We start from the raw sequence: 26,421 nt of genomic DNA, 5'->3' as shown, positions 1-26,421 counted from the left end.
AGTGTTGTTAATATCATAACTATCTCATGTATTAAACATGTATCTCACTGACCTTAAACTTAAAAACAATAGCAAAGCAATTATGGTCACTACTTCTACTTGATTCTTAATCACTTACTTTGACTCATTCCATGATTACACTTATTCATGGAACATTTCTTGATGATGATACTGCACCAATTCTACTGAATACTGCAGGGCACTAAAATATATTAATGTAAATTCACTTTGAACATTAACTAGTATTCGTAAACAACAACAACAACCGTGTTTTTATAAAGATCTTACATTCTTCTATAGAGTGCCACTGATAAAACAATTCCCAATCCATATTTAGTCTTCAAGTATCAATGTCCTGCCACTGCAGTATGGACTGTTTTCAATTACTCAGCACTTGCTGCCAGAAATCTTTTCCTTTTCCCTTCTCACCTCCTGTTTGAGTAGCAAAAAGGATAACACATATCAGGCAGTTTAAAATCCTCCCTGGTGTTATCCATAGGCAGTTAGTCAGAAAGATTTCTAAGGAAAAATCCTTCTCAACACAGAAAAATATACTTGAATATTCTGTAAGGCACTTTGTAGAGACAGGAATAAATGGGGAAAGCTACAAGCTGTTGAATTCACTCCCCTAACATGTCTTTGCTATCATAAGAGCAAGATTTAATTCAAAACTGAACACCGCTCTGGAAATTTACTTTCCTCAGGAAAAGTGCAGCCTTGAAGAGAAAGTAATTACTAAATATGAGTGAGGAAAGGGAACAATGAGCCAAAGCCTAAACAGATCATTATAGTTGTTACCAGAGGGTTTCAGATTCAGGAAGAGGAAGAAAATGGTATGTACATGTTTGACATTTTAATATTACACTCTCATTAGCTGCTTTCTAAACTCTGAAATGTTTGACATGTAATTTAACTACCCAGAAGATGGGCCATTTTCTTTAGCCCTCACCGAATGATACTACTTAAAATAGAAAATGAAGAAAAAAAGGAAAAAGTGGAAGAAAAAGGTAGTGTATGACTCCATTTATAGAATTATACAGAAAATGGCTGAAAATGCAATATCCATCTTTCGGGACTAGCATGAATCATTGCCAGTATTTTTAATAGTTATAACCTACTCATTGTTGATTGCATTAACAATTTTTCAATTTTATTGGACATCATTTATTGCTATTGACTGGGAAAAGGTTGAAAAGACTTAAATATTTTGCAAATTTAAGTTTAAAATAGTTCTATTTAATGAGCTCCATGAATCCATACCATAACTTACAAAAAATTCACAAAAAGCTTTGATGACTTTCAAAATCTCTACTAGAGTTGAGGTGATATTTGCTATCTTACTCTCTACTGGCTGTTAAGACATTTGATGTAAATATTTTTCTCCTGGATGCTTTATAAAATATCGGATACTGAATTTCTCTAGTACAAAGAATAAACAATAAAAACTATTGTTAAGCAATGGGATCAGTAGCTTGGCTACCCTATCAAATGGAATTTAACAAGAAGCTCATTTTCTGCTCCTAATTTCAGAGCTACCAGACTAACAATGCATGTTTGAAAATCCTAAGTGAAGAGAAGGCATGACTATCAACTCAACTACAAACGTTTGTGTTTTCTTCTCTAGATCCTCAGCACTGGCAGATTCTCAGCAAATGAGGTATTTTGTTTATCAGTTTTGCATAGTGGTCTGGTTCAGAAAATAGTAAATCCCCTTATTATAAGTTTCCTATATTGTTTCCAGAATTTTTTCCATGTTCATTTCAATTATCTCTTTTGGCACAACATGAAACAAGTCTATTATAAAGAGAGCTTCCAGGTGTAATATGTAAAGTTTCTTTTTTATTTCTTGAATTACATGGTTCCTGGATCTGTCTCTTAGGACTTTATTGTAATATATTAAGACATGTTAAGTGTGTATTTTGTATAATATTTAATTGATCAATGGGAAAAAATGAAGTTAGCTTTTTTATGTATTCTCTTGCATCAACTAATTTAACCTAAAGAGTATATTTATTTTGCCCAAACTAACTTTAGCTGCTTCCTATTTATCAAATGGGTTAATTTTAACTCATTAGAGAAATGCTTGTTTCCAATGTAATGGATAAATTGACATGTACTGTATTTACTCTGAATGCTGACAGCTGCTGAGGTTTTTGTTCTTTTGGAATGGTGGGGATGACAAAGAATTGGAGAGGAGGAAAGGGACAGATCCTTCAGGCTTCTAATTTTATTCAAGTCTTGTCTTCTACCTCTACCACACTTTCTCTGCACCATCCCTGGACACAAACACAATTTGTAATATTCTCCATTGTCACGGTCATCTAACCTTGCATTAATATGTGTATTGAACAGGGTGGGACACACGGTACCTTTTTATTTAAATGAATTTATATTCTTAACAGCATTGCTTCAGAATGCTCATTTTCTCGTATACTAACTAGACTGATGTTTTGTTTTTAATTTGCCAATCTAGTTTGGAAATATATAATGCCATATTTTGTTTATTTTCCTGATTACTCATGAAATTGAATATTACATTTGCTTACCTAGCATTTGCATTTATTTTGGGAATGACTTTCTTATATTTTGCCCACATTGCTAATAATATGGTCATTTAAAAGTAATTTATTAAAAGATTAATATATTATAATTGTCTAGTTTCTCATTTATCTATTAAACGTTTTCATGTTATATTTCACTGTTCTTAAATTAGTACAAATAGATTTTTTATCAATAACATAACACATTCCTTAATTTTCATCTTCATTTATATTTTATATAGAGTAGGCCTAATATAGGGATTCTGAGAAATACAGTTAAATGCAATGATGGTGAAATTCTCCTGAAATCTACCTGAGCAACCAAAATGCATATAGACATTGGGCTATTTTATTATAGCATTGAGGAAGGAGCTATTTAGAATATTTACATGTTTCTCATAAATTTGGAAATGGTTACTTTACAACATCACTTATCAAGTACAAACTAATTATAAACTGAAGCATCATTTGTCACTATCCAGAGTTTTTAAGTCTTCTTACAACAAAACCATAACATAGTAACATTGGAAGCCGTTAATCTTGTTTGTACATAAAATTATTGTTAAACAGACTTTTAAAAATGTTCTGACAAAAAAGATGGACAAAACGAATCAAACCATGTCCTAGGTCTCAGGTTCATATTCTCTACACATTAGCAAATTTTTGTGGTACTTTAATTTCAGGTTTTTTGGCTAAAGATCAATCAGTGTTAAAGATTCAAAACAGTGATGTTATTTAAACCTGGGAAATCTCTGAAAATATAATTATTTGGGCCTTGTGTATGTACACATACTTAGAGAAAGGGGCTGCAGGCACAATTTTCTTAATGAGCTATGACAATACTTAAAAAGTCTGTGTGTTATGCTAATTTGACTTTCCTGATAGGAATTGTTTTAATAATCTTCCAAGTTCTAAAGTTTGCCCAGTAAGAGTGCCAGTACAAACAATGAGATGTGCTTATTTATTCTGCTTTCTCAGGAGTCTCCTACCCAAGTTCATTTTGATTTGTATTATATATTGTATATTTGTGTTATATTTTATATTTATACATATGTATCCTAGCATAGACATAATATATGTAATATTATATATATTTATACATATATCATTTCTATGCTAGGATACTTTTATGATGGAGAACATATTATATTTAATTGGATTTATGATAATCATTATGTCGCTAATAATTTTTGTGAGAAACTTGTTTCCCTTGGTAATTTTGTTCTATATGTTTTATAGTTGCATCTCTTATGTTTAAAAAGTGTTGACTGTCTATTGATATTTTATGAATACATTTTAGAAAGCTCTACTGTCTTATTTTAATTATAAATATCTTGTTTTGAGAATTCATATTTTGTTTTTATGGGCAATTGATTGAATATTTTCTTATAGAAATAAAAGGCTTCATCATGAATAATTGGTTCTATCTTACATAAAGGTAGAAAAAGGCCATAGATGATTAGTTCTTTTCTGCCATTGTTTTTTCTCCCCATTCTTTCAAATTTTCCTTTTTGAAATTCAGGATAAAGACTTCTTATTTACTCCAATCTTCTCCAAATCTTTTTTCAGATCTATAAATCTCTCTAATAACTAAGGGCCCAAATGTTCAAATACTTATGACCTTTGGGTATGGAATGATCTACTGCAAACATGGTTTTTCTTTGAAAGATCTTTTATCTTAAAAATTCATATGAATTTAAAAATATATCTACTTATTATATATATCTATTTATTTCATTATAACAAATAATGTTGTAGACCTGAAATCATAAAAATACTAGAAGAAACCACAACTTGAAAGCCCCTTGATATTGGTCAAAACTTTGGAATGGACACCAAAAACACAGTCAAAAATGAACAAATTAAAAGAGTGGGACTGCATCAAACTATAAAGCTTCTTCAGAGTTAAGAAAAACATCAATGAAATGTAAAAGCAACCTAATGAATAGGAGAAATATTTGCAAATCACATATCTGATAAGAGGTTAATATCCAAAATATATAAAGGACTCATAAAACTGAACACAGACACAAAACATACAATCTGCTTAAAAAGTGACCAAAAGATCTGAAGAGACATTTTTCCAAAAAAGATATATAAATGACCAACACACCCATGGAAAGATGCCCAACATCACTAATCATCAGGAAAATGCAAATCAAAACCCCAATAGGATATCATGTCATAGATGGTTATTATCAAAAAGACAAGACATGCAAGTGTTGGTGAGGAATAAAGGGAACCCTGTTGCGCTGGTAGCTGGGAATATAAACTGATGCAGCCACTATAGAAAAGAGTATGGAGATTCCTCAAAAAATGAAAAATGGAACTACTATATGATCCAACACTTTCACTTTTGGGTATTTATTTGAAGAAAATGAAAATGCTAACTCAGAAAGATATATACAGCCCTGTGTTCACTGAAGCATTATTTACACTAGCCAAGATAAGGACACAATTTAAGGGTCTATCAATGGATGAATGAATAAAGAAGATATGATGTACATGTATGCATGTGTGTAGATAGAATAGGATATTATTCAGCCATAATAAAGAAAATCTTGCTATTTGCAACAACATGGATGGACCTCGAAGACATGTGAAATAAGTCATACAGAGAAAGATAATTACCATATGATCTCACTTTTATATGGAATCTAAAAAAACAAACAACAACAACAAAAAAGAGCTCATAGATACAGAGAATAGATTGGTGACAACCAGAAGCAGAGACGGTAGAGGGTAGATGGAATGGGTGAAGGGGAAAAGGTACAAACTTCCAGTTATAAAATAGGTAAGTCATGTGATGTGATGTATAGCATGGCGACTATATTATTTGCATATTTGAATGTTGCTAAGACAGTAGATCTTAAAAGTTCTCAGCACAAGAAAATAATAATCATGTATCATGGGTGTAGACTTACTGTGATCATTTTGCAATACACAAATATTGAATCATTATGTTGCACATCTGAAATTAATATATGTCAATTATACCTCAATAAAAATGTATAGGTAAAATATACAATAAAGAAGAAATAATGATGTGGATAATTTAACATCAAATTTAACAACAAATAAATTTGTTTAGGGAAAAAAACCTTTGAATACTACTCAGAGAGAAAATACTCCGGAATACTACTCAGATTCCTGAAAAAACAAAATACTCTAGAATACTACTCAGAGAGAATATTTTCAGGAATACTACTCATATTCCTGAAAAAACAAAAAACAAAAAGTAAAACCAAAGCAAAACAAACATATTAAAAAAAAACAAACAGTAACTACAAAATGCCAGGCGAGCACTCTGGACAACAGATATAGAGACAAAATCTCTAAAATCCGGCACAATCTGCCTCTTAATTCTTTCTTGATATGACAAAGATTGATATTTGGTTTTCCAGGGCAAAAAAGCCAGGGTTGGAGTTGAAAGTGTTTACAGAGGATAACAATTCTCCCAAACTGGTAGATGTAGGCCAGTTGATTGCAAAGAATCTGGATGAGATTGAATAACTCAACCAAAATTTACAATGTGACACTCAAAACCAAATCCAATGTTCCAGATATGCTCTGACAAGCAAAGGGAATGGTTTCAGGACTAGTTTTCGAGCTGTTTGATTTTATCTCAACATTCGAGAATGTCATCAGTTTTAAGATGTTACATAAGTAACACTGTTTTGTTAGTTACAAAATGGAGCACGAACCGTCACAAAAGATAAATTTCTCAGTGACTATTCTGGTTTTTTATTTCAACCTTAAATAAACAATACCAGCATTTTTTCCAGGTTCTTATGCTTGGAGAAGCTGTACATTTGCCAATGACGATGTGCATCTCAGAAACATCTGATCACAAATGCTACACTCCTCTCCTGAAGCCACTGGATTTGGCTAGCCTAATAATCTTTTCTCGAACTTTTAATATTGTAGACTTTAAGCTAATGAAAATCTTTTTGGAAAAAAAATGATATTTACTTATGAGTCATGCAACACTAAGAGTTTGTCCACCTCATCAACAAGTCCTTATTTAGTAATGACACACTGATTAACACTGATTAACTGATAGATCACTGATTGAAATGGTTCATTAGGGAAGTAACTTGCATCTTATTAATAAACAACCAAATTATTCTCATCTCACAAACTGTCATTAAATAATTTAGCCTTAGAAGAAATTTCTCTGTCCTTGCCAGATAGTAATGCTTTATCTCTTAATACCTTTCTTAATTTCGGGACAGTGGGGTGGCTCAGCCAGTTTAGTATCCGACTTTTGGTTTTGGCTCAGGTCACGATCTCACAGTTTGTGAATTCAAGACCATGTTGGGCTCTGCGCTGACAGTACAGAGCCTGCTTGGTATTCTCTCTCTGNTTTTGGCTCAGGTCACGATCTCACAGTTTGTGAATTCAAGACCATGTTGGGCTCTGCGCTGACAGTACACTCTCTCTCTCTGTCTCTCTCTCTCTCTCTCCCCCTCCACATGCACTCTTTCCCTCAAAATAAGCTTANTTGGGCTCTGCGCTGACAGTACAGAGCCTGCTTGGTATTCTCTCTCTGTCTCTGTCTCTCTCTCTGTCTCTCTCTCTCTCTGTCTCTCTCTCTCTTCTCTCTCCCCCTCCACATGCACTCTTTCCCTCAAAATAAGCTTTAAAAATACCTTTCTTAATTTCAGAATGCTAGTTTCTTAATATACTCACAAAAGGAAATTTTTAAAGCTTATTATACTATTTTTTGTCTCAGGTGAATTTTTCACCGTTCCTGAGTAAAACTGCCTAAAGTATGATACATAAAACCTGCATGCTGAATACTGAGCTAAATGATAATATTCAATAGCCTTTAATCCCTGTAAACAGTGTCTGTGGTAGTTATTAGTCTTCCTTTTTCTACTTCCAAAATATGATTGTGGCCTAAGGCTTATCTTATAGCTGGATAGCTTTCTCTCTTTGTGCTTCTCTTGAAGATTCATATGAAAAATGCTTTATTTCTATAAAGTAATATCCAAATATTTTCCTCTAACGTGGCTACCTTTCCCAAATGTCATCTATGTTATCTTTCTATTTCGTATTTGGTATGTCTGATATTCTTCTTTCACCCAAAATTCAATATTGGAAAGTAACTGTGGCCTGATAGAAAGTCATTCAACACTACAAATAATCAAAAAAGTTAGCCTGCGGTCCTGAATGTACCCTGATTATGTGAGATTTGTCAGAGTCATTGAGTACCTTTCTTATCACTAAAACAATTTTAGAATAGAACTTGGTCTCTCCCTCCACAAAGTTATTTGATGACTAAAACTAAATAGTCCTCTTTTCCTCTACCCTTTTTGTTCTTTATGACTCTGCCATTCTCATGCTAGATACTTTTTTATTCTTCCACTCACCCATGCTTTAGGAGTCATCTTAAAAATCTCCTTATATTTTGAACTCTAAATCCTGTCCGTTATAATGTACTGATAATTCACTTTATTATGATTTTTGCATAATAACATCGCTCAGATACATCCTTCTCTTCCTAATTCCAATGTATTCTCCATGATTCTAGATTTCATTACTTCTACTCTGAAATAATATCAAAAACCATCCTAAATGTTAATTGGTCTTTATTTTATATGTTTCCATTTCTCTCCTCTATTTTCCTTAATTGAATTGTTTCTTTTTTATTTTCTTAATTCTTCACTCTATCTTTAAATGGAAAAAAAAGGATATAAGGTTATTTAAAAAAAAATACCTCCCCTCTATTTTTTTAAAACAGAAACAATGGTAAGCAAAAATGGGTTAATAAAAAGGAGTCACAAGTGGGGTTTGAGATAATAGATATCAAAATAAGATGTATGTGATCATGTAAGCACCATGAGAAACTAATAAAGCATTTCATTCATTCATTTATTCATTCAGCACATGTTTTATTTTCTCTAAAAAATTGTTATTTTGAGAGGATAGTGTCCACTCTCACAAGGAGAGCCAGGATCCCACCAGGGAAATGTGACTGAGATTAGTGGTCTTTTTGCAAATCACAGCTACTTCCCTGTACCATTACTTCCATATTAATTTCCCACTCTTTCCACTAAGTTATTCATTTCCTAATCACTGACAATATAATGACCTATCTGGCCACTTCAGTTCTACCTTCTATAACCAACTCATTACTCATTCCTTTCTAACACAAATGATTGGAGCCACATCATAATTTATCTGCTCAGTTATTTAAATATTTTTTCTATATTAGATTGTTGTAAAATAGGAAAAGCCTCTTCAGAATATATATAATTGGTGTTCATTCATTATATTATTCTAAACCATATCAGAGATTTTTTTAATGTTTTAGTTATTTTTTAGAGAGAGAGAGAGAGTGCACACAAGTGGGGGAGGGGCAGAGAGAGAGGAGGAAAGAGCATCTGAAGCAGGCTCTGCACTGGCAGCAGTGAGCATGACCTGGAGCTCGAACTCACGAACCATGAGGTCATGACCTGAACTGAAGTCGGTCACTCAACTGACTGAGCCACTCAGGCACCCCATAAACCATATCAGAGATTTTTAAAAAATATCATGAGTGTCTCTTTACAATAGGACTGAAGGTACACCACCTGTTTGTTATGAACATTTTTCATTGTGATGTTATTTTAAAATTTTTTGAATATTTATTTATTTTTGAGAGAAAGAGAGAAAGTTGGGGAAGGGCAGAGAGAGAGAGGGAGACATGGAATTCAAAGTAGGCTCTAAGCTCTGAGCTGTCAGCAAGAGCCCGACATGGGGCTCAAACTCATGGACCATGAGATCATGACCTAAGCTGAAGTCAGATGCTCAACCATCTGAGCCACCCAGGTGCCCCATCATCCTGATGTTATTTAAAAGAATATAAACACATACGGAACTCACTCTACTTCTCTATTAAATTAGTACCATGGATTCATAAATAGTTAGAATCCAAAGATGATGAGGGAATTTTCCATTTTTAATTAGTTATTAAGTTTCAAAGTAGGTGGCAAATAAAATCCATTAGTAGGTGTTCTTATCATTGAACCTATCTGTAGGGAGTCTTCCACATCATAGCCTGTCAATAAATGAAGAAAGCTGTAATTTTTCATTAAATGGAAAATAGGAATTTTAATTTAAGATGTGTTTGTAAGTAATTTTCATGCAAGAACACAGTAGGAAATAAAAACACTGATGCTGAGAACTAATTTGTTGTAGAAGTCTCAACCGCAATGTCAATTACAAGCACAAATCTGCAAGTTAAGACCAATCTAAAGGATCCCATTCTTGACATCCTAAGAAAAAATAGAATTTAATAAAACTTCATTTACAAAAAACTCAGATCTATCATTCTACAAAAAAAAAAAACCTGAATGACAACGTATACAACTATTTCACATCCACCATTACATGAGACCAACCTTTTAAGATTGCATAAATAAGTCAGTGTAATTCCTTTGTAACCATAAGTTTAAAAAAAAAAACATCTTGCCCATTTTTTAAAGATGGTTCATTTATTTTTATTTTTATTGATTTATCTTATGATTATTTGTTTGAGAGAGAGGGTGTGTGAGTGGGGGAGGGACAGTGGGAGGGGGAATTAGAGAAAGAATCTTAAGCAATCTCCAAGCCCAGTGTGGAGTCCCAGATGGGTCTCAATCTTGGGGCTCAGGACCCTGAGATCATTTCCTGAGCCGAAGATGAGAGTCGGTACACTTAACTAACTGGCCACCCAAGCTCCCCTCCAATTTTTATTTGAGTATAGTTGACACATGATGTTACCTTAGTTTCAAGTGTACAACACAGTGATTCATCAACTCTATGCATTATGCTGTACCTACCATAAGTGTAGCTACCGTCAGTACCATACAGTGCTATTACAATACTGTTGACCATATTCCCTAGGTTGTACCTTTCATTCTTCAACTTCTTCCCCAACTGTTAATGCACATAAATGCAGCTTCATTATAATGATTCTAATTTTTCATGAATCCAACAAAAAAACTTGTCCACAGGTCAGTAACTATTCAATTCTAAGTGTGATTGTGCAGCTCATAATTTGGGCCAAAGTATAATACTGAGACAAGAGAGCTAATAGTATGTTTTCTTAACATATGCACAAATTATAAATTTACCACATAAATTAGAGAGGGTAAATCACGTGTGTGTGTGTGTGTGTGTGTGTGTGTGTGTGTAAAATAAATCACATCTGAATGTATATGTCAGCACAGAGCCAGACTCAGGGCTCAAACTCATGAACCATGAGATCATGACCTGAGCCAAAGTTGGACACTTAACTGACTGAGCCACCAAGGTACCCCCCCCCGCACTGTGTAGTTTTAAATGGTAAATATGCCAACTATTTTGGCTGACATCTCTGAGAATTTGAGGTACTTTCTTTCAGAACATGCAGCTACTTTTAAAGTCACTATTACTAAAATGTTTCATTTCTATTCAAGTTTTCTGGCAATCCCTTATTCAGCTTTTAAAACAAAATCCAAGGAATCTCCTTTTTAAAAACTTGACCAGCTAGGGTTTGCTAAAATATGCCACAGAATTTACCTAATTATTTGGAGAACATTTGTTTACTCATTGAGATATCTTGAGTCCTAGTGCAAGAATAGGGACCCATTTCTGCTCAACTGGGTATTCAAGAAGGTGGAAAAGAATTTTAAAAGGCGAAAAATACATTTGTGTGTGTATGCATGTACCTACAACACACATATGCATGCACACACACACACACACACACACACACACAGAAAATAAGCAGACCAATGCCTTGATAACTAGAATTAAAATTCTAGAAGAAATAATAATATAGAAAATAATTAACATAGAGAGTGTGATAAGGAAAATTATAGACAGTAAATAATCAAAAAGGAAAGGGAAGAGGATTTCAAAAGAAACTTCAAAGGACTAATTAAAATCACCCAGATATAGAAAAAGCAGACCTTCAAGCAGAACCATGTAATGCATTAAGAACACAGACAGCTAGAGGAAGAAGACTAGATGTAATCTTAGTACAAGAGAAACAAGCTTCAATACAAAGAAGGAAATTGATTTCACATCAAGGGAGGGACAGGGGCTTTTTCTTTGGTCTGTAAATGAAAAAGAAATATAGAGGGGGACTTTAATTTAGGATACCAAGGCCATGTTTGGAGATGTGCAAGATCCAAGTTTGAAGATGTTCGACCAAGAAGTAAATTAAGAAAAGATTCAATTTGTAGATGTGTAACACTCCACCGCCTCTAAAGAAATATGAAGGAAAAAATGATTTAACCTTCTTACATATTCCAGCATACTAAAAGATGTGTCTGTTAGGGCAGACTTTCTACTGTGTCAGGAAACAGACAGGATTGAAGAAAACAGAAAAAGACCCACAGGCCAAATATTTAGATTCAGTCTGTAAGACATGAAGGATCCTTATTTAGATATAAATGCCAACAGTTTGGAATACATTTCACACACACATACATTCATGCACACACACACACGCATACACAAACACAAATATGGAAGTAGGTCAGTAGAATTAAGAAGCTTTATGAGCAAGAAGTAATAGAGCTTTATGTATTATTGTTTTTCTGACCCAGGCTACAGTAATAGCTAAAAATTAATATCTCAAAAGCTATGAAATATCTATATGTATATAGACACAGGTAAAGAAAGAAATAAAGAAATCAGAGTAAAAGAAGTGGTCGAAAGAAAAGATGCCTAGCTCTCTTTTCAAGATATCTTGGCTGCAGGATCTATTTTAAATGATATAAGGAAAGCACTCAAGGGGAGGAGTAAAAACCAAAGGCTTTAAAGAGAAAAGTAGATATTCCCAGCTGTACAAGTGTTCAGTGGAACATGTAGTTGGAAAAAAAATAATCAAAAGTGACGTGGAACAGAAACAGCAAAAATGAAAGTGCAAAGGAAGGACATTTGTATTGACAGAGTCAAGAGAAGAACAGAAAAAATGAGTCAAATAAAAATATTCACCTGCAGAAATTCTAAAGTTCATTTATTCATTCAACAATCGCTTATTATGAGCCTACTGTGTGTCAGATACTATGATACAGAAGCTTAGAAATGGATAGGCCACAGCTCCAACTCTCAAAATGCTCACAATATGTTGGGATCATCCTCTGAAAGGGCTGTAACCACAACGCAGTATTTATCCTCATTGATTCTCACTGGTGTGCATCAGGTCTTAAAATGTTTTCATGTTTTTTTTTTTTCCTCTATAGCACTTTGCTAGTGAGCACGTATAAAGAATTCATATAAATGCGTCAGAGTCTGCTTATTAAGAAGAACATTTGCTCTGACATTAAACTAACGAAGTTTCATTCTGGCAAGGTTGAAAATAAATTCATAATAAGGCACTGACTCATGATAGTACTCAGTAAATGTTAGCTATTATTATGGTATTTAATATTCAGAACAACCATTGGAGGTAGGTGCTATTATTATTCCCATTGTAAAGAAAGGTAAGACAAGGTGAAGAGAGATTAGGAATTTAACAGTAATGGCAAAGCTCATCACCGACAGAACCAGGATTCAAATCCAAGGGTTGTATGTCCTCAGACCCTGAACTTTAATATCCTACTATAGTTGTTTTTCAGTGTAGTCTATGTCAAAAATTTGACCTCAAAACCAAGTCCCCAATAAATACTAGCTGTTACTATTATTAATATAAGGGTGCTGTTAAGTTACTTATGACATCATTTCTCAGTCTGTGTACTTATCATTGTTAGATAACAGGCTGCAATAAATCACTGGCCTTCTTTCTGCACCATAAACATACCATGTTCAATTCTGCCTCAAGACTGGTGCTTGCAGCTCACTCTGCCCAGAGCGCTCACTCCTTTCATATCTTCACAAGAGTGAATCTCTCCTGTGATTTGGTTCTAAGTTCAAATTGGCTTTTCCAACAAGCTTCCCTTGATCATCCTGTTGAATGCTGGGCTTGCCTCTAGGGTGTCCCTCCCCATTAGCCAGTGCCACTGTTGCCACTCATCACTCTCTCATTTGTTTACTTTTACTGTCTCCCCAGAGAATGTGACCACCACGCTCCTCCGCCTCTGTATCCACACAAGATAGGAGATCAGTAAATATTTGCTAGAAGAGTAATGTAACTAGGACATTTCCTTCTGCGTTGACTTCACCCCATAAATATCATCTCATCACTCTGCTTACCCACCCATCAACTTGAGCAGAAAGCTTGCATTTCAAGTGAATCCATAATTTCCCTATAGCTTCATGTTTTAGCTTTCTTAAACTTGTCATTTGTCAATATCAAGAGCCATGCTTGTCTAGGACTTAGCTAAAAGTGACTCCAACTTCTCTGGTCGTCATGGTCTTCCTACTCATTGTAAGTTTTCTTGCAAGTTGTTAAAAGCACTGATAAAATTTGTTTTATGTGTCCAGGTTGGAGTGCAGCCTGTTAAATAAGTTTGAAAAAGTAAACTACAATATATGATCCTGCACAAATATGTAATTTATTATATACAGGGAAATTAATGATTAACTAAACCTAGAACACTCAGCAAAACTGCTATAATTTAAGAAAAGTACAGAAAGCTCAGGGTTTTTTGGTTGTTCTGAATCTGTCTTTTCTTCCCCCACCTTTTCTCCTTTCTTCTTCTACTCTTTTTTTTATTTTTGTTAGGTAGAAAGAAAGGAATATTTTACTATCTAGGGGAATCCCTTTTGTTCCAAGAAGTATGTAGGTAGAAAGAAAGGGATATTTTCTTATCTAGGGGAATCTCTTTTGTCCCAGGAAGCACGTTCAAGTTAATAAGATGAATTCTAATGGCCTTCTCTGAATGCCTCAAACATAAACAGGAAAGTGAAGAACCCAATTATTACTACAGTATTTTTTATAAAGTGGGTGACAAATTATACAAATATTACTAATATTTATTACTTCAGTAGTTGTATCTTTCAAGGTCTTATCAAAATTATCTTTGGTAGAATACTTTATGCCTTGATTTCTGTTCTACCTATGCAGATGAGCCCAAAAGAAGATCTGTAAGTTTAAGTATTTACCCATGGTGTTGAAGTTTGTTTCCTAGAGACAACAAAGATAACGGCTCTCCATATAACTTTCCGTAAGGCATAGAGTTCCAAGTTCTGCTTCTCTAGAGGTTCACATATCACTGGTCCTTATCCCTTGCCTTATCCTTCCTATGGCACACAGCTAAATATTTAGTAAGCTAAGGTTCATAGGCTCCACATCACTATTAAAGATATTTATATCATCCACACTCATCATTCCAAGAAACAATTTTTTATTTTTGTGTGTGTGTGTGTGTGTTTAAATGTTTTTATTTATTTCTAGGAGAAAGAGAGAGAGAGTGAGCAGGGGAGGGTCAGACAGAGAGGGAGTCACAGACTGAAACAGGCTCCAGGCTCTGAGCTGGCAGTCAGCACAGAGCCCGACGCGGGGCTCGAACCCACGAACCGCGAGATCATGACCTAAGCAAAAGTCGGACGCTTAACCGACTAAGCCACCCAGGCGCCCCATAATTTTTTATTTTTTATGTGAGAAGAAACTATTTTGAAGGTGATATCTTATAGTGATTTTAAACTGCTCCTCCATGAGCCCCCAAATAACTTGGAAGGTGAGGTACTAAGAATGGTAGATTTAGTAAGTAGATTTGCAAGACAATTAAAATACTATATACCCAGAAAAATCATTTCCTATATGTTTGTATTGGATTATTAGAAAAATGCTCACAAATAATCCTGTTTAAGTAGTCATTTCTATTTTACAAATAAAGGAATTGTGTATTGGAAAGAATGATTAGCTTTACCAAAACTGATTAGTTATCCAGAAAAAATATCCTAGTGAAAATACTTTAGTAAGTTAATATAAGGGTGTTACTTTTATTTTAAATAGATTGGCACAGGAAATGCCTCAAGTGATTCAGTCTGGATATATTTTATATTGCTACCCATATTTAATAAAACTGTAATAAATTTTAATGAAACCCATTTGCTGTAGGGTCAAAAAATGGCTTAAAACACAATCAGGACATGATATATAGAACTGAATAATATAGATTGTTCAGATAGAGAAAACCATTTTAATGATAATAACCCATCTACAGATTTATCCAAAATTTCAAAGCTCTTGATCTATTACCTTCACATATAGTATATTTATAGAATTTTTCTTTAAAGTTAGAAGTCTTATGAAAGTTCAATAGCTTTTATTATTCCCCTTTACAAAACTAACAGAAGAACGATTATTACCAAAGTGCAAAATGCAAGTGTTTCTAAATTTAGAATTAACTTTACTTTTAAAAATATGATGTTAAAATCCACTTGGGCTCGTTTGTTTAGACTCAAAGCTATTATTGATGTTAAATTTGAAAGTGAAAGTTTCCAGAAATTATATAAAATAAAATATGTTCTCACCAAAGTTCTACAGGGTTTTCACTATTTTTCTATTTGCCTCTATTGTAAGGGAGCTCAGATTGACAAAGTATAAAAGTTGACAGCTGAAAAGTCAATTAAAATATTTTACATAAAATTTTAATTAATAAATATCCCATGGCAGTATGATCTACAACAGTATAATCTACAACAATGAAAAGCAGGAAACAATAAAATATACATCAACAGAGGAAACTGGATAAGTAAAATATAGTATATTTATATACCTAAAACCAATACAACAATGAGAATAAGTTACCAATAATATGCAATACATGGTTGAATCTCACATATACTACACTGAATGAAACAAACCAAATATTAAAGACTACAGAATACACAATTCCATTATATAAAATACAAAAGAATACAAAACTAATTTGTAGTTTAGAAGTCATGATAGTGTGGAGCTTTGGGGGTATGCAGTGACTGAAGGGGCCATGATGAGTGCTTCAGAGACACACCATCAGAGATTATATTTTACGTTACATATAGGAGATAACTAGATTGTCTAGAGAAAAGGTTGAAGAAGGAGCCCTTTGTTGATATACAAAATATACAACAGGCCGGTTTACCAAGACTCTCTCTTCTTAAAAATTTTTTAATGTTTATTTATGAAAGAGAGTGAGAGAACGAGCTGAGGAGGGGCAGAGAGAGAGAGGGAGACACAAAACCTGAAGCAGGTTCCAGGCTCTGAGCTGTCAGCACAGAGCCTGATGTGGGGCTTGAACCCATGAGCCATGAGATCATGATCTGAGCCAAAGTCAGATACTTAACCATCTGAGCCACCCAGGCACCCCAGGCTCTAACTCTCTTAACTCATGTTCTGTCCATAGATGGTGTATCAAAATTGCTAAACTCAAATGTGGTGAGGGCAAAGAGATTCAGAGTAGGGACAAGTAAGTGAGGAGGAATTTGCTGAGAATTGATTTTATGACTGCTTTTAGAGACATTTCAGTCAAATATTAAATATGAATGTGGCCAGGGGCGCCTGGGTGGCTCAGTCGGTTAAGCATCTGACTTTGTTTGGCTCAGGTCATGATATTATGGTTTGTGGATTTGAGCCCCGCGTGGGGCTCTGTGCTGACAGCCAGCTCAGAGCCTGGAGCCTGCTTCAGATTCTGTATCTCTCTCTCTCTGACCCTTCCCTGCTCATGCTCTCTCCCTCTCTCAGAAATAAATAAAACATAAAAAATTAAAAAAAATGAATGTGGCTAAATTAGCACCACTAGATAGGCAATGTCATGGCACTAGTAGTGTTTGGAGCTACATATACATCATTGACATTTCTGAAAATGTACTCGACAATTTTCCTCATCAATCCCTCTGTTTTAGTGGCAAATTCCTGTAATCATCCTAAAGGTTGAAGTTTGGATACAATTTCTCATCTCACTTGAAAATCCTAGTTACTAAGAACAGACCCAGGATACCTTGGAGGTTAGGGGGAACTATGCTTCAGGAGCATCTTCATCTCTGATTGAACAAGTGATACTAATCTTCAGAATGGGTGGATATTTTGATTGAGCAATTTGAGGCCGACCCCAAATTCTATATGACTATATATACCAATGATTTTTTAAAGCTGTATGTTATAACCAGTTGCTAAAATAAAGATTCAATCTTAGTTTGAACTTCATTATGATCATATAAGATGTAGAAATATCAATAGTTTATATGTGACCAAATGAGGAAATATTTACTAGTCAGACTGTTAGCTGAATATAGCTACACTGTTCAATTTGTGTGTCTAACATGCAGAGCTATGGTAGAATCAAAAGGTTCCTCGTGGACTTGCTATATATATTTTTTTCCTGAGCCCTTGATTTAATGCCTGACATTCCTTTTTCTTGACATTCTATTTCTTAAATCAAATTTGCTGTCCCCTAAATTGGATGGAAAAATCAAGTTTCATTTTGTGTTATGCTCTTTGTCCTTTTTCACTTATAAACTCTACATTGATTTTAGTGAGGCACTCACCACAGCTTATGAACCTGGGCAGCTTCTTTGAAAAAAAGAAAATGAGTTCGCTTGTGAACCCATTTTCCCCAAGCCCTTCGCAAACTAATTACCGCATCTGCAGTACAATAGGAAGGGGAACAGAACCACGCAGAAGGTTAGGGAAGGCAATCAGCCAGCATGCTTCTGTCTGTACAACATCCTGTGAGCCAGGATGCTGCCTTATCTTGTGATGATTACCCCCGTATACAGCAAGGAGCCACCAGTCATTAACTCCTTGAAGAACTTCAAGTGTAATTTAGAGTTGCTAGTGCAGTCTGCTGCTTTATATAATGGCATCCTAGGCCATTAAACAGTAATTTGTATTGTTCTGCTTGGGAAAACAAAGGCATCGGACTGCTTTTTTTTTTTTAAGAGCAAAAAGAAAAGAGTAATTTATAGACATACAGACAATAGAGGGCCTAGGCTATGGGAAAATACTGGCAAGCTCAGGGCACAGGGAAATAGCCACCCTGCATCTAAGGATACAGGATTCTTTGTGTCTTTGACACTAAGCAAACTCTAGCCATGCTCTAATGAGGTGCTTTCCTACTAACCTATGTGAAGCCACTGACATTTGGCATTTTGGGAAGATAGATCAAAAGTGGCCTACAAGCCTGTATAAATGTTTAACACCCAGGTGCTCGACTTGACATTTTCTTGCTATCTAGCAGCTGCCTGATTATTTAAGGATTACCAACAGTCATTGAACATGGAGAAAGGTCCACCTGTACTAATCATTTGCTATAATAGGATCAGTGTTCAACTCTCAGGTTCTTTTGATTATCACTGTTAAACTTTCTCTTAGGTCCCCTAGCTTGCTAGAGGAAAAAGACTTACTGAACTGTGCTATATCAAAGGGCCTACTATTGAAATATTAGTGGACATTTTTTTTCTGTCTCCAACAATAGCTGTTTTCTCTTTCAGCTCAGATAAAGAATACTAAAAAATATTTCATTTTATAAATGTGCTCTGTCATATCGATGGTTATTATAAAATCATATATAAAGTGAATATAATACAAAAAATCCTATCATGTCAACTGCTACAAAGTAATTTTGTAGTCTAATTTCTTATCACAAAATTAATACTAAATTGGCAACATCTACCTTAGGAGCCAGTGGTGTCTGTTTTAGCCCAAGTCCTGTCTCTGACTCTTTAATAGATACATGAACTTAAACAAGTTAATTTCTCTGAGCTTCAGTTTCTCCAGGGTAAATAATTATAATACGTTTGTTAAGAGAGAGAATAAGAACTTTAAACAATATGCTTGGTAGAGTAAGGGCTAAGTAGGGCAAATTAAGCTTGTGCTCCACACCATTTCAGATGGGAGGGATGGAATTTATAAGAGTATGTGTTGTGTCAAGTGGAGGGAAAATTATCCTTTCCTTTTCTCCTAGATATTTTGCTCCAAGATTATATTTATTATTAATATTATTATGTGCTTGGCATAATCTAGGCACTCAATAGGTAGTTCTTTCTTTTTACTGACGCTTCCCTTTGTCATTTCTTCCCTTCTGTTTTACTGATAATAGAATTGTAATATTTTAGAAATAAGGATGGTTGAGTAGATGAGATAAAAGGAAATTCCTTTAATTTTGTCCTCTATTTGTACCAATCTAAAATAGAGCACTGATAATTTGTTCTAAGTTCTTGTCAACATTAGATTTATTTTTATTGAACTTGAGGATTGCTATCTGGGCGCTCATTTATGTTCCTGCACTGATATCATGATAAATGCTGTGGAAAGCAAAGGAAATATGGCTTATGAAAATACTTTGCTAATAGCATACACAAGAAAACATATGCTAATTGGTTTGTTATCTGACGCTTGTTATAGACTTAAAGACTTTGAATTTTTTTGTTTTGTTTTGTTTTTTTACATTTTTGGACTTTAAAAATTTATTTATTTCACACGCCAGCCAAATCTCTGTCTTAATCTCCACCGGTTGCTAAGTGAGTCACCAGTTTTGTCACTTCTGAGAGAGTGACAATGTGTATCACATTTCCAATTTTCGAATATATATTGAATGTAATGCATTGAAAACATTTGTGGATATCAAAAGAATTTTGCAATTAGATTGCAGAAGTCATATGCACTTTATCATGTGGGTGTTGAGTGTTATCTCTTTGTACATGAGGTTTTGGTAGCTCATGAAACGAATTTAAACATTACCCTACGGTGAAAATAACTAAGAAGGCTACGGCGGCAGGGTTTGGCCAGCTATGGTCCACACGCCAAATCTAGCCAGCCATCTGCTTTTGTATAGCCCACAAGCTAAAAAATGTTTTTTGTTTTGACTTTTGTTTTTTTTTCTTTTTTACATTTAAAATGTTGAAAAAAGTCCAAACAAAAATGCTATTTTGTAACATGTGAAATTTATATAAAATTCAAAGTTTAGTGTCCATATGTAAAATTATATTAGGATACTGCTAAATCACTTTATTTAGATTTGGTCTCTGTCTGCTTTCATGTTACAATGGTATATTTTAATAATTGTGACAGAGACCATATGGCCCAAGAAGCCTAAATAATTACAATCTGTCCCTTTAGACAAAAAAAAAAAAAAAAAGTTTTTCTGCTACTGTCCTAGGGTATCATTTAGAACTTTAAAACAATTTAATATTCTCCTAGATCAAAGAAAGGTAGAATATCTCTCTGTCATTATGTACACATTGATCAGAGAGACAAACTGGAAAAATTTATATTAGATATGAGAATACAGGAGACTAAATTCTCGAAAGTTTTATTTCCTGAAAGTTTTTGAATAAATAAATGGAGAGAATTAAGTTCTACCTATAAGACATATGGGTTTTCCAGCTCTGATACAGTTGATACATACATACATACATACATACATACACACACAGTATACATATATACAAAATTTTAAAAGTAAATTTTGGAGCAGGAATTTGATTAGGATTCAGTGATTGAAATTCAATGGAAGAGTTCCCTCCTTCTCCATACCCTCTCTAAACCTGACTTTAATGAAAATAAAAACCTAGAAAAACAAAAATTAAGTATGAAGATATTTATAACAGATCCATATTAATTTGGGTATTAAGACCAATAACTTCTTAAGATAAGGCGTAATGCCTGCAGATCTAACTTTCAGTATGTAGCAGTAGTCTATATGTAGTCACTTTTGGTGTGTATCACCAAAAGATTCTGCCCAAGTAAACTTTGGTCCTGACATTCATCAGAGGCCCAGGCTTCATCCTTTTGAAATATTTGCTTTGAAGCAACCGTCTTGGGAACAATGTTTTCATTAAACCAATTGTTCAGAGTAACAAAACCAATTGTTCAGAGAACAATGTCTCTAGACAAGGGAGAAGGTATAGTACTAATGGGAAAAATACAAAGGAGAAAACAATACCAGCATCACCTTAATAAATATCTAATACTAATGTTTACTGAGCACTTCTTTAGACTTTAGACTCTATCCTAAGCTCTTAAAGACATCATCTCCATTATTTGTTGTAACAGTCCAATGAGGTAGATACTAACAGTATGACTACTGCTGCAGAAAAAGAAGCTAAGAAGTAGTGCCACAGTTCGTTAATTTCAACTCAGTATCTGAAGTCCAGGAATTTTGTGTGTGTAGGGGGCAGGGGAGAATTTTTCATGGGATACTCTACTCTAGGTTTTAATCACTAGGCAAGTGAAGGTGACTCAGTTGTCACTCTGGAAGTTTCTGGTGGGAGTGGAGGGGAGTGCAGTTTATAAGATATGTGTTATGTCATGTGTACATAGACATAGCCAAAATGTAATTCTTCCTTCTCTCTTAAGTAGTTGGCTCTCAGTGTAAGTTATTTCAATTTCTAGAACAATATGCAATATGAAATAAATACTGATTTAAAACTAATTTAATTTTCATTTCTTTTTAAAAGTATACCTAACTGTTCATTCCTATGATTAAAAGAAAAACACCATAAATGTATGATTTAACAAATAAACAAAATATATTTCACTCTTGGTATATATGTATTATTATTAGATAAGCTATTAGCATAAAACTTTGTATTAGGAGGATATGCTCACAGATGAACTTGAGCCAAGCTTTCTCCACAGCTTAACAAGATAGTCCTACTTCAGTGAAGCCTTCAGTTGATTGATTTCCAGATCTTGAGAATTCCCAGCATGTAAACAATTAAAATACAGGGTATTTATTATACAGTGCCCTGCCAAACTTGAACCTCAGTTTTAATTTCCTGTTCAGACTGAAATAGTAATGCAAGACAAAAGGAGGAGATGGGAACATTAAGAGGGATTGAAACTAAACCAGCCAAAAATAAAGAGGATGAAGAAAAGAATATGTGCTAATGAAGAAAACTTCTCCATGGTGCCACTGACTGGGCTCTCTGGGGTCTTTTCTTTAGGACTCAGTCTGGAATGATACGAAGAGCTGGGAATATGGAGCAGAAAAGACCTGGTTCAAATCCTTTATAAGGCAACTACTAGCCTTGTAACTTTGCACAAATGAAACTCTCTAAGTCCCACTTTCTACAAAAGTTAATTAGGAAAAATACCTACCTACCAGGATACATGCTAAAAAGAAATGTGTGAAGTTTCAAATGTAGTTCTTGAAAATTGGGAGAAACAAATACTCATCTCTTGCCTTTTCTACCTGTAATCCTTTTTAATGTGTGTGCTACCTGAGTTTTTGTCTGGTCTCCTCTTTTCTCTCACTAATATTTCTATTGGCCCTACACTTAATTACCTAACTCCAGCCATTACAAGAACTAATAAGAAAAATATTGAATAGTATCAAATAGTCCTCAGTCTTGACGTAAGGAATAACGATCCATTACTGGGGTATAAATAATTCTTATGTGGGGCGCCTGGGTGGCTTAGTCGGTTAAGCGTCCGACTTTCGCTTAGGTCATGATCTCACGGTTCGTGGGTTCGAGCCCCGCGTCGGGCTCTGTGCTGACTGCCAGCTCAGAGCCTGGAGCCTGTTTCAGTCTGTGACTCCCTCTCTCTCTGGCCCTCCCCTGCTCGCGCTGTCTCTCTCTCTCTCTCCTAGAAATAAAACATTAAAAAAAAATAATTCTTATGTAATTTGGACACATATACTGTGTAACTATTAGGTTTCTTTTCAAGCTAAAAGTGCCTCTTAGACTTATTAGTTACTTAGGATAAAAAAGAGAAGGATTTTGGAGGGAAGATAACATTGCCTCCATATTCATTTTTCAAGTTTATTTCTTTATTTTGAAAAGTGGGGAGGTGCACAGAGAGACGGAGAGAGAATCCAAAGTAGGTTCTACGCTGTCAGCACAGAGCCCAATGCGGGGCTTGAACTCACAAATACTTAGTGAGAACCTACTTTGCACATCAGACATGAAATCTGTTATGAACGAATTAGAGTATCTAAGACATGCATCAGTGAAATAATTCTTTTACTAAATTTAAAGTTTTAACTATACTAACTGTTGTAAGTGAAAGTATAAATAAAAGTTCTATGTGAGGCTGTACAAGAGAAGAGGTCGACATAGACATGTCTAGAAGCCTTCACTGAGGAAGAGACTTCAGCTGATGTTTGAAAGTGAGGAGGGGTAAGCAGAAGAAGAGGGACTGAGAAATAAAAGCATAAGTAAGGAAATGTGGTGAAAGAGACACGGTGACTGTGAGGAGATAAAGAAGTATGTTGTGACAAGAGCCGAGAGATGAGATGAAAGCATTAAATGGGAACTTCGTTTATCTTTTACAAAATGTTAGCCTCGACTTGAAGTAGATGGCTGACAATAGCGTGATTTGAGAAGTATTTAGAGATGCTACCATTAGAATTTTCTCCCAAGGGCACCTCGATGGCTCAGGTGGTTAAGCTTCCAACTCTTGGTTTTGGCTCAGGTCATGATATCATGGTGGTGAGATCGAGCCCTTCGTTGGGCTCTGCCTTGACAGTGCGGAGCCTGCTTGGGATTCTCTCTTTCCCTCTTCCTCTGCCTCTCCTCTGCTCTCTCTTTCATAAATAAATAAATAAATAAATAAATAAATAAATAATAAATTCTCTCTCAGATATTTTACCATTCATTCCTCCATTTAGCTAATGAACTATTTCTAACCAGACACCGGGAGTCTTCACTTTGCACAGTAGTGCAGGACTATAAAAGTGACTCTCCAAGCCAAAACCATGCAAGCCAATTATAGTATCAGTGGGGAAAATGATATTTCTGTGACTTCCAAATTATAGTTAGCATCAAACATTTTCTTATTCTCAGTTATTAATGTATAGGGACATAAAAATAGTAACAGGAATTCTTCATTAAAACACTGATTTAAAAGATTGGAAACTATTTTGTTGCTAACAAATGTATCAAGTGTGGTTTGAGCAGTGGTTGACTTCTTATTATATAATTTATGATCTGGAGTGAGCATCTTTGCTTTGCCTTAGCAAATTGTCACACTTCTTTCTAAGTTTGGGTCAGCTTCCAACATTTTATCTTCCACACTGCCAATGTTATGAAAATTTCTCTAAGAATTCCTTTAATGTCAAGTACCTTGTCAGAGCACTTCCTCTGGGATAACTTCAACCTTTTTGTCACTGCCATTTCCCTAATTTATGTTGATAAGCACCCTTCTCAGTTTTCATTTCTCTGCTATAGTTGTTTCATCTTTGTTGATCAATTCCCTCTTTCAGGTATCTTCTTTTTCAAACACCACAGGTTATCACTGGGAGGTAAGGAGGCAACACAAGTGCTTATGCCGCAGTTGCATGGTTGCTATCCGTGTGCATACAGATTCACAGGTATGTGAAAACTAACCACTGACAGGCTTTCAGAGAAGTAGTTGATCTGTCACTGATTCTGATGCACATCTGCATCTTACAAGATTGTCAGATAGTCCCAATAATCAGGTAAAGTTGAGACGCACTGCTACAGAAAATCACACTACGGGGAAAGAAACACTATAGGGAAATCACACAAGGACCTTTTAGAGTCTTATGCTTACATAGATATAATTGATCTTTGTCTCCAGACCAACTAAATTGCCATCAATTATCAATAAGTATGATTGAGCTTTATATAAGAACCAGAGGCGTGAGTGTTTTCTACACCCTATTAGTAACACCCAGGATAAGGCATATACATGCAGTATTTTTTCAGATTAGAAATAAAATATACAAAACATCACTAACAATTTAGGATACTTAACTATTAAACAAAGGTGTACATAGAGTTTTTGTTTTATGCTTCATATTCAGTGCCCATTACATTTCAAAAACAGCTTTGATAATTCTGCTCAATTCAGCAGAAATCTCATATACGCTAACTAGTATTTTAAAATTAAAGTCATTTATTCAGCAGATGAGAAATTAGAGTTATTACTTATCTCATACATAATTCTACCAGTCATCCTGGTAGCAATCAGTTCTCTCCATAATATCTCTTTAAAAAAAGTCAATAATCTTTTCACATTGGATAATAACTTACACAGTGAATGTAAAAAGAGTGTTCAACTCCTTTGTGCAATCAACCCAATGTCTTTTGTTAGGTATGTATGACTTCAAATCAGTGTAAAATGGCAGTCTAGCAGTTAAACAGTGTGCATTGCTGGATCTAATTAATTCTACTATTTTATGCCAAAAATTCCATTAGTTTCCATTAAAGGTCTTGATGTAGTGCAGGCTCCTTTATGTTTTGTAGTTAAAACAATCAAACTCCTTTTCAAATTAAGGATTATACTGCAGGAATGAAGGAATGCTAGTGTGGCTTTCTAGCACTGAGTTAAGTTACTCACTTTTAACAGGATATTCGGAACATGAGTTAACTGCAAAATGGTTACCGTGTAATAAATACATCAACAGAATACTTAAACCCATAGGAAAAAAACAGCTGGGAAAAGGCAATTAGGAGTCTGCCCTATGTGTTATAGTTTTATGGTAATATAATAATATGCCATTGGAAACAAAAGTTTCATTAGGGTTACTGGAAATATTGGAAGCAGCAATGCAGCCAAATTTAATATTATTTTCCTCCTTGAGATTTATACCTCTGCTATATCTGCTCTTTTAAAGATGCCATTCATTCATAATTCATTGTATAGTTTTACAAGCCTTCTTTTGGTTAGTAAATAGTAGTTATTGCATCCCCACTGTGTGTAAGGAATCATCATCACTGTGTGGTGACAGATAGATGACCGAGTCACATGGGAAATGAACCATGAAAAAGGAAAATGGCAGATCTTCACCAGCTACCAAAGGACGGAAGTCTCAGAACTCTTTCTAGTAAATATCAAGAATATATCATTTGTCCAGTTTATGTTTTTGTGATTGATACAAATGTTCTTTTTACTTGGCCAATACTTGTTTATATAAAATAATCACACTTATAATCTATAATAGATACATTTTAGTTCTCATTAAGAACTTTTTATTTTTTTAATTTTATTTTATTTTTTTAATTTTTTAATGTTTTATTTATTTCTAGGAGACAGAGAGAGACAGCGTGAGCAGGGGAGGGTCAGAGAGAGAGGGAGTCACAGACT

General features: G+C 34.5%; 1 long non-coding RNA gene across 1 annotated transcript; it reads left to right on the top strand.

The window, feature by feature from the left end:
* The first annotated feature begins 425 nt into the window (after positions 1-425).
* Positions 426-26,421, top strand: LOC144232791 (uncharacterized). Its single transcript, XR_013335518.1, has 4 exons — positions 426-833; positions 1,531-1,657; positions 24,600-24,682; positions 26,364-26,421. It is a non-coding gene; the product is annotated as an uncharacterized LOC144232791 (long non-coding RNA).

The sequence above is a fragment of the Crocuta crocuta genome, unplaced genomic scaffold (assembly GCF_008692635.1).
Source record: "Crocuta crocuta isolate KB4526 unplaced genomic scaffold, BGI_CrCroc_1.0 scaffold174, whole genome shotgun sequence".
In the NCBI taxonomy this organism is placed as follows: Eukaryota; Metazoa; Chordata; class Mammalia; order Carnivora; family Hyaenidae; genus Crocuta; species Crocuta crocuta.
This window is presented reverse-complemented; position numbering and strand designations above follow the sequence as displayed.